Here is a 9,501-nt window from a genome sequence, read left to right on the forward strand (position 1 = left end):
CCTTCTCCAGTGGACCACATTCTGTCAGACCTCTCCACCATGACCCGACCATCTTGGGTGGCCCCACACAGCATGGCTTAGTTTCATTGAGTTAGACACGACTGTGGTCCTGTGATCAGATTGGCTAGTTTTCTGTGATTATGGTTTTAGTGTGTCTGCCCTCTGATGCCCTCTCGCAACACCTACCATCTTACTTGGGTTTCTCTTACCTTGGACGTGTGGTATCTCTTCACAGCTGCTCCAGCAAGGCGCAGCAGCTGCTCCTTACCTTGGATGAGGGGTATCTTCTCACGGCCGCCCCTCCTGACCCAGATAATCAAAATGGTGTGATCACTCACTTAGAGCCAGACATCCTGGAATGTGAAGTCAAGTGGGCCTTAGAAAGCATCACACTATGAACAAAGCTAGTGGATGTGATGGAATTCCAGTTGAGCTATTTCAAATCCTGAAAGCTGATGCTGTGAAAGTGCCGCACTAAATATGCCAGCACATTTGGAAAACTCGGCAGTGACCACAGGACTGGAAAAGGTCCGTTTTCATTCCAATCCCTAAGAAAGGCAATGCCAAAGAATGCTTAAACCACCACACAATTGCACTCATCTCACACGCTAGTAAAGTAATGCTCAAAATTCTCCAAGCCAGACTTCAGCAATACAGGAACCGAGAACTTCCAGATGTTCAAGCTGGTTTTAGAAAAGGCAAAGGAACCAGAGATCAAATTGCCAGTATCCGCTGGATCAACAAAAAAGCAAGAGAGTTCCAGAAAAACATTTATTTCTGCTTTATTGACTACACCAAAGCCTTCGACTGTATGGATCACAATAAACTGTGGAAAATTCTGAAAGGATGGGTATACCAGACCACCTGACCTGCCTCTTGAGAAACCTGTATGCAGGTTAGGAAGCAACAGTTAGAACTGGGCATAGAACAACAGACTGGTTCCAAATAGGAAAAGGAGTACGTCAAGGCTGCATATTGTCACCCTGCTTATTTAACTTATATGCAGAGTACATCATGAGAAATGCTGGGCTGGAAGAAGCACAAGCTGGAATTAAGATTGTCGGGAGAAATATCAATAACCTCAGGTATGCAGATGACACCACCCTTATGGCAGAAAGTGAAGAGGAACTAAAAAGCCTCTTGATGAAAGTGAAAGAGGAGAGTGAAAAAGTTGGCTTAAAGCTCAACATTCGGAAAACTAAGATCATGGCATCTGGTCCCATCACCTCATGGGAAATAGATGGGGAGACAGTGGAAACAGTGTCAGACTATATTTTGGGGGGCTCCAAAATCACTGCAGATGGTGACTGCAGCCATGAAATTAAAAGATACTTACTCCTTGGAAGGAAAGTTATGACCAACCTAGATAGCATATTAAAAAGCAGAGACATTACTTTGTCAACAAAGGTCCGTCTGGTCAAGGCTATGGTTTTCCCAGTGGTCATGTATGGATGTGAGAGTTGGACTGTGAAGAAAGCTGAGCACCAAAAAAATTGATGCTTTTGAACTGTGGTGTTGGAGAAGACTCTTGAGAGTCCCTTGGACTGCAAGGAGATCCAACCAGTCCATCCTGAAGGAGATCAGTCCTGGGTGTTCATTGGAAGGACTAATGCTGAAGCAGAAACTCCAGTACTTTGGCCACCTCATGCGAAGAGTTGACTCATTGGAAAAGACCCTGATGCTGGGAGGGATTGGGGACAGGAGGAGAAGGGGACGACAGAGGATGAGATGGCTGGATGGCATCACCGACTCGATGGACATGAGTTTGAGTAAACTCCAGGAATCTGTGATGGACAGGGAGGCCTGGCGTGCTGCAATTCATGGGGTCGCAAAGAGTCGGACACGACTGAGCGACTGAACTGAATGAACTGAACTGAGGATGCTACTAGCTCATACCTCGCTTACTCCTTCCTTAGTCACTTGACCACACGCAGCTACAAGGAAGCCTGGGAAATGTGGTATTTGTTCTTGCAAACTCTCACCCAGCCCCAAAATGACTGTGCTAAGCAAGAAGAGAGTACCAGCATTCAGGGACAATAAGCCACATACGTTATGAAAGGAGTTTAAATTTTGCACCACAGCAGATGGTGAGTCATTGAAGAATTCTGAAGAAAGGAATGACAGATCTGATTTGCATCCTAGAACAATAACCCAGAATGCTCTGTGGAGGAAAAACTGAAAGGGAAAAGACAGAGGAACCTGTACAAAGACCACTTCAAAGCATGTACAGCCAGGCAGACAAGGAGGCAGAGGAGAAAGGAGAAATGCCAGGCAGGTGGAAATGATAGGAGTAAGTGATCACTTAGCATAGAGGATGCAACATGGGAGGGAGTCAAAAATAACCCAAGTTTCTAACTTAAGACAATAGTGATGCTCAATAGTTAAATTTTAAAAAATGAAGAGTTGTTATGTAGGATTAAATAAAATAACATTTGCAAAATGCTTAGAACAGTGTCAAGCACTCAGAAAGTGATCCTTAAATCCCTGGTAAAAGAAAAGGCCCTAGGTTAGCAGTCTTTCTTACTGGATCCTACACAGAAGGATGAATGACCTTCTATGTAACCTGTCTCCCCTCTCTCCTACTCTCCTCCTCCACACTCCAGATTGAGTGAGGAGGTGTCCGCACCCTGGCCGCGGACGGGCAGGGTACTGCCAGCGCTGGGTCACCAAATAAAGCTGAAGAGAATGACCCAAATGGACCCGGGTTTTTCAGTCCATTCACAAAGACCTTTCAGAACCCACCCAGAATAGCCTGGCACTTCTAATTTTAAATCAGAGGAGTGGGAAATACAAGGTCAAGGGATTTGGTCTGTGAGCCAAGGAGGTAGGCAGTTGGGTGCAGAGTCTGTGAGCACATATTCACAGAATGAATATGTACTTCCCAGCCCCTACCTCAACCAAGTCAACCATATTTAGAATTAAAATATTCCTTAAGAAATGACTCAACTAGTTGAGAACATCGTAGCTATTTTCTTCATACTCTTCTATTTTTTTACGATTTTTCTATTGAGACGGTGTATTTTTAAAAAGGAGGAAAATAAAATTTCACACGCGTGTGCAGACGCTCTTGTGTGTGCCCGTGCACACACAGACACACACACACACACACACACACACACACACACACACACCATCCCAAAGCGCTGGCCTGCTGTAGTTCTGAGGAAAGGTGGGACCCCTGGCCAAAGAGGAAGCTTACTGATTCTCATCAACCAACCATCACGAAGCGGAAGACCCCTCTCCGCATTAAACCTCTCTGCCAGGGGCTAACTGACTTTGCTATTGGCCCGAGGATGCTCCTTTCATCCTATTGGTCAGCCCTCTGGGCCTTGCCCCGCCCCACTTGGAGACTTAATTTCATCAAACATTTTTCAGGTGCCTCCTGTGTGCCAGCAGCTGAGGACATAAAGATGACTAAGCTTTGGCCCGCAGCCTGGAGTCGCTCACACGAGGAGACCTAATAGGACTGGCCTGCTCTGGCGGTCAGAATCTGGCTGGAGCTGCATGTTCGCGCTCCTTTGGCAGATGGAGATGAAGGGGTCTGGACCAGAAGGCAGTGCCTGCAGAGACAGAGCTGAGTCGGGAGCTCAGATTTTCTGCTACCACCCCCATCTTCTGGGAGAAGCCAAACTAGAGATAAACAGAGCCCTGGCCCCCAAAATGCTGTGTCTGTGCCTAAACAACCCTCCCCTTTCCATCTTAGGATTCAGGGGGACCCTGCTTCCAACCTTGCTCACTACTGCTTTGTTAGGAGAGGGAATTGTGAATTATGGGGACAGGGGCTGACCCACAAGACCTCAGCTGGACTGTGTGGCCCAGTTTCTTCGTTAGTGCGCCACCTGCAGGACGCTGGTGAGAATGCATCCCTGCAATCACCCCTTCGCATCCTGGAGCTTCCGCAGGGCTGGGACACACCGCGTTCCCCACCCGGTCATTTTTGAAAGGTTGCCAGTTGGTCAGTGGGGTTGTTTTGTGAGGGTCAGGGAGGGAGGCCGGAACCTGCTGAGGGGACTGAGCTCCCATCTGCCTTCAGCCGACTAGAAACTGAGCTACTTAGAACCTGATCCAACGTGTTTTTTTCCAACCCAGTTTGATTAAAGTGGCGGTCACCTGAAACCCAAGACTAATGGATGACCACAAGGCGGCCCTCTCAGCCGAGCACTCCCCCTCTCTGCAGCCCCTTGGAACCAACCTCAACAGGCAGGAGGCGCCATTACCATGGGGGCCTGGACCTGGGCCCTCTCTGAGCAAGTCGGAAATGCCACTCTAGAAATCTCAGGACATCAATATTTCATGCCACTGGAGCTGTCTTTGTTTTTATGCAAATTGCTCAGGCTGCCAGATGGGCAAGGACTGGCAGCATCATCTATCACTGGGCTGTTCCTCCCTGAAACCTCACTGGCTGCCAGGGCCCCCGCAGGTTGGCCTCAGCTGTGGTCTCCTCTCTTGCTCCCTCTGCAGGGTGGGCCACAGTCCTGTCCTGAACACTGGGGGATGCAGAGACGCCAGAGGCCAGATGACCACGCTGGGGGACCCACAGATGAAAGACTTCAATGATGAGATGGAAGGCAGTTCGTCACGTCAGTACTGTAAGGCAGGCATCACAAGGCTTGTTCCAGATGAGAAACCGAAGTTCAGGAAGGGCTTGCCCAAGATCACCCAGCGAGTTGAGTAGCAGAGCTGGCCCAAGGTGCCCTCCCGTTGTCCTTCAGCCGCACATCGCTGATAGCTCTGTGAGCCGTGCTCTGGAGGCTCTGCCCATGGTCTGCATGGTTCTAGCTTCCGCAGCTTCTGTCCCCACAGTTGGGTCACCATACCCACTAGCAACCTCAGCCAGGCCATGACTAACCCTTGCCTGGTTCCCAGGGCCTGAACCCACTTCCAGGAACCTATCCAGTGGCTGCTTCCCCTAGCTGCCTTGCTCTTAACATGTTCTTGCCCTTCAGGATCAGGAGTAAGAGATACCCGAATGTTGACTCCTACCTGGTGGCAGAATTCCATGGGCTCTCTGGGCTCTGCCCTGTGGAGGTACCAAGCCACCTGTGCCCATACCCCAATGCCAACTTCTAAGCTGGAGTCGCACACCCTTGGAATTACTCAGCATGACATCCTTCCTAACCTTGCTTCCAGCCACCCCTGTCAGTGGGTTTTGTCCTACCAGCCAGCCCCTGTGCGCCCCTTCTCCCCAGTGTCCCTGACCACGAACGGACCAGACCCCATTCACAGCCTTCAGTCCTGCCTGGTCCATCCCACACCTCCAGGGTTCCAGGGTAGCCATGGTGATAAGAGTGACACTCGGGGTGGGACCCTCCAAGCACGCAGCTCTGGATCCCGGGGCAGAGCCTGCAGGGATGGGTCAATTCCCTGTGATGTCACTAGGCTGGAGCCAGTTCAGCCAAAGGCTGCTGTAGAACAGCCCCACGCAGGGAAACCGGGAAGCCTGTGGCTAACTTACTGGGTGACCTTGGGTAAGTCATGGGCTTCTGCATCCGGATAACTCAGAAGGTGGAATCAGTGACTTCCAAGGTGCCCTTTAAGTCTCTGCATCTATGAACCAGTGGTCACTGCTCCTAACCACTCTTACCCTTAATTCTCCTCTAGGACAGGGTCAGCATGAGATGCAGTAAATGGTTATGGCCAGAGTTATGCTGGGCCAGTGGCCTTTGCACAAGCCCAAAAGTGTCACACAGTCTGCTCGACCCCCGGCAGGGCTGCTCTAGAGGGACTCCCCACATTCAGAAGAGGCTGGAGGGGACCACTCCTGATTACCTCCCAACTTCAGAATTCCAAGTCTCAGGTTCTGCATCTCATAGAAAAGGTACAAAATCCCACGGACCGTGTCCTATGACGGCATCTTATCATCTCACCCTTACGTCACAACAGCCTGGCAAGGTAAACCGCAAACTCCTTTTGACAGTTGAAGAACTGAGACACAGAAAGGTTAAGAAATGCCCACAAGGCCACACTACTAGAGCCTGAACCCAGGTGTGTCTGAGTCCAGAGCAGCCCTCCATTACATAGCGCTGCATGGAAGGGACCCTGGCATCATGCAGGCAGGATATTCCTGAGCTTGGAGTTTGTAAGGTAAGCCAGGCCTCCGCAGGCATCAGTGCCTTCCTCAGCACGTGCTATTTTGTGCATGCATGGAATGCCCTTCTCCCTATCCCTTCTTTCACTCCACAAACCAAACCTCTTCTCTGCTTTGGGAGATCCCGTTTATTTTACAAGGCTCAGCTCAGGCTTCTCCTGAGAGATGAGACCTTCCCCTCCTCTTTTTGCTTTTCTCCCTCCTCTACCCCAATCTAAGTGCTCACACCTCTTGTGATGCCCTAGCAAAGACGCTCCTTCTATTTCCCCAGGCAGCAGGCTCAGAGCTGAGTGCTGGCTCATGCAGCATCTATCCAGTTCTCTCCATATCACATGAGGCAGTGCTTGCTATTTCCGTTTTCCCGTCATGGATCTGCACCCTTTTGCTCTTCCCGTCTTCCCCACTACATCTCAGTCTCCAGCACTGAGCACAGAGCCAGGGCGTGCATCAGGTGCTGAGCAATCCCGTGCTCCGATGACAAGAACCTGCTTGCACCACTAACATCTTCAGAGGCTGAGATGGAGCAGGTCTGCACTTTGGAACCATGAGCCTGAGCCATTCAGGTATGATGGTGGCTTGTTCTCCCACCTGCAGAAAACAGCTCCTTTTTTGCTTCCAGCCTTGACTCCCTCTCCCCCTGCCCAGGCCGCCCCTCTCTCTCGCTGCCAAGTATGGTACGAGAGTATATAGTTGGTGACGGATGCTCCCTTGAAATGCATGCAGCCTTGCTCATCCTTTTTACCCAGAAACTGGAGCACAGGGGGTTAGGTCACAGGGATGGGTGCAGACTGAAGCCTGAGAGGCCCCAGGATCTGATAGGGGGTTCATTTTTCATGGCTCCATGTCCAATTGGTAAAACAGCGGGGGGCAACCAGCCCCTGGCCCTGCTCCAGCAGGTGGTGGTAATAGAGCCAGAGGTCAGAGTGGAGAGCAAGGAGATCAGGTTCTTGGCATGAACCAAACTGGACTGCATCACTGGGCCTGCACGCGGGGAGAAGAGGGTCACAGACACATCCAGGTGGGGGAGAGGTAGGGTGACTGGGGAGGTCAGACCTCAAGAGGGCAGCATTGGAAACAGTAAGGACTTTAGCTCATGGATGTCAGATCATGTTCCAGGGAGCTGGGGAGGTTCCACAGAGCAGGGATAAAGGGGTCCAATAGGCAGAGTTCACTCCTTCCCTACCTCATGCAGGACAGCCTCTCTTTATCTGTTTTCTATACTGGACCTGCAGACAAAACTTCCTTCGAAGAAAGAAAGGATTGTGCTGTGATGTAGATGAAGAAGAGGACTCACTGTGCCCTGGATGTTAAATGCCCTGCATCTTGGTCCTGGGCTCCTGTCGCCCAGTCTCAGGTTCAGCTGAGTGTGGAAACTACCCGAGGGCGCCCCGGTTGATGAACGGTCCACACCATCACTGGAGAGCCTGGGTGAATCGTGTAGACACTACCTAATGTGGTGACTCTTCCTAAGCACTCCGCCCTCCAGTCATCAGAGGATCACTCCCGCCATCACACTGCAGGTCCCCTCTCCACGGGATGACGTCATCAACTGCATGTCTTTTCTCAGCCTGGAGCCCCTTTCCTTTATAAAGTCCGGGTGCTACCTCCCTGTGGAACCCCACTGACTTCTTCAGGCAAAGTTAGTCCCACATACACACCCCCTACCTACCAACTGCACTGCATATCTGCACACCTTCTGCAGAAGTGAAGTCAGGACTCATAGATGCACATTTCAGCTCTGCAAGCAAACCTTCCTGGTGACTCAGTTTCCCTACTTAAGATAATAATAGTACCTGCTGCCATTGCTGGGGGCTAGAGAGGGGTATTCAAATGAGATGATATACCTAAAGCGCTAGACTGGGCCCAATCCCTGGGTTGGGAAGATCCCCTGGAGAAGGGCATGGCAACCCACTCCAGTATTCTTGCCTAGAGAATCCCCATGAACAGAGGAGCCTGGTGGGCTACAGTCCTTGGGGTTGCAAAGAGTCGGACATGACTGAGCGATTTTCATTTCTAGGCCCTATACCTGGCATAGAGTAAGTAATGCTAACTGCTGTAAATATTTCTCATTGTCCAGAGAGTTTTTGTGAGCCATTCTAAGTTCCATCTCCTGCACCTTTTCCCCACCATGACTTTTGCACACGCATCTGAAATGTGTTTGCATTTTGTTCCCAAGTAACTCTTGTGACAAGAATGACAGGTTCCCATGCCAATGAGAATAGAGCAGAAAAGCAATGTCAGGAAGAGAAAATAAATGAGAAACATAGTTTATTTATAGTTTTATAGCAATCAAGAGTCTCATTTTTTTCTATCCATAGAAAGTCCTATTTCTTACCCAGCATTTATGGAATTGTATTCTTTAGCTGTGACCCCAGTTGCCCTATTGGCGCCTAAGCTCCTTGTTCACCTGGCAAGTGGAGGGAGCAGTCCACTCTGAGAAGCACCCTAGGCAGCAGCCATCTGCCCATGCATAGCAGGATGCGAGGCTGCTTGACTCATACACACGCTGAGTCCCAGCATATGCAGCCCCCTCTTCCCCTGTCAAGACCCTTCCCCCTGCTCAGAGGAATCAGACCCTCAGGAATGTTGAGCCTGTCCATGGCCTGGAGCTTGTCTGCAAAGTAGCACTTCTTTTTTGGGTATGATCCACCGTTTCTGTCCTCTGGATCACGAGCCCCTTGGAAGGTGTTCACGTTTGTTCTCCCATAGTCCAAGCACCCAGCATAGCTTCTGTGCCCGATAACTGGCTATTGGGTAAATGAACAGTGTAACCAACTGACTAGTCACTAGAGGAACCGAGAAGCTGTGACCCCTACTCCCCATCCCTCTTAGACAGGATTCAGGTGTCTGGAAGTGACTTCTCAGAGCCCTCAGGGAAAGGGATGTGAGCCCAGCCAGGTTGAGCCCAGCTACCCAGATGGAAGAGGTACCCGAGTACTCCTTGCCAGCCCATCTCCATCTCCAGGAGGGGCATCTCTGGGGCAGAGAGGGCAGGCACAGCCCCGGGCAGCAGGATAAATGCCAGGCATGCGGAGTCCCTTACCCTCTGAGACTCTACTCTCTTGTCCACTCCTCACTGGGCAAGGCCACCTGGGTAGCCCTGAGGGGAAGCAGTAACAGGAAGACAGATCTCTGGCTGCGGCGGGGGGGTGGGGGTGAGTGGGAGGGGGTGGTGGGAAGGGCATCCTTTATTGATGGACTCATTAGCTATTGATGAGAAAGGCCTTGGTGATGAGAAAGGCATCAACTCCCTGTCTCGGGAAGCTGAGCTGGGATGGGGCCAGAGCATTTCTGGTGGGCCACAAACACTTCCTGAACCAGAACTCAGACCTTGGTTCAAGGAACTGGTAAGGTTCCTTGGAGCACTAGGATCCATGGAGCACCAACTCTCCTCCAAAATGGAGGCCCAGAAA

Source organism: Cervus elaphus, chromosome 20 (assembly GCF_910594005.1).
Source record: "Cervus elaphus chromosome 20, mCerEla1.1, whole genome shotgun sequence".
Lineage (NCBI taxonomy): Eukaryota > Metazoa > Chordata > Mammalia > Artiodactyla > Cervidae > Cervus > Cervus elaphus.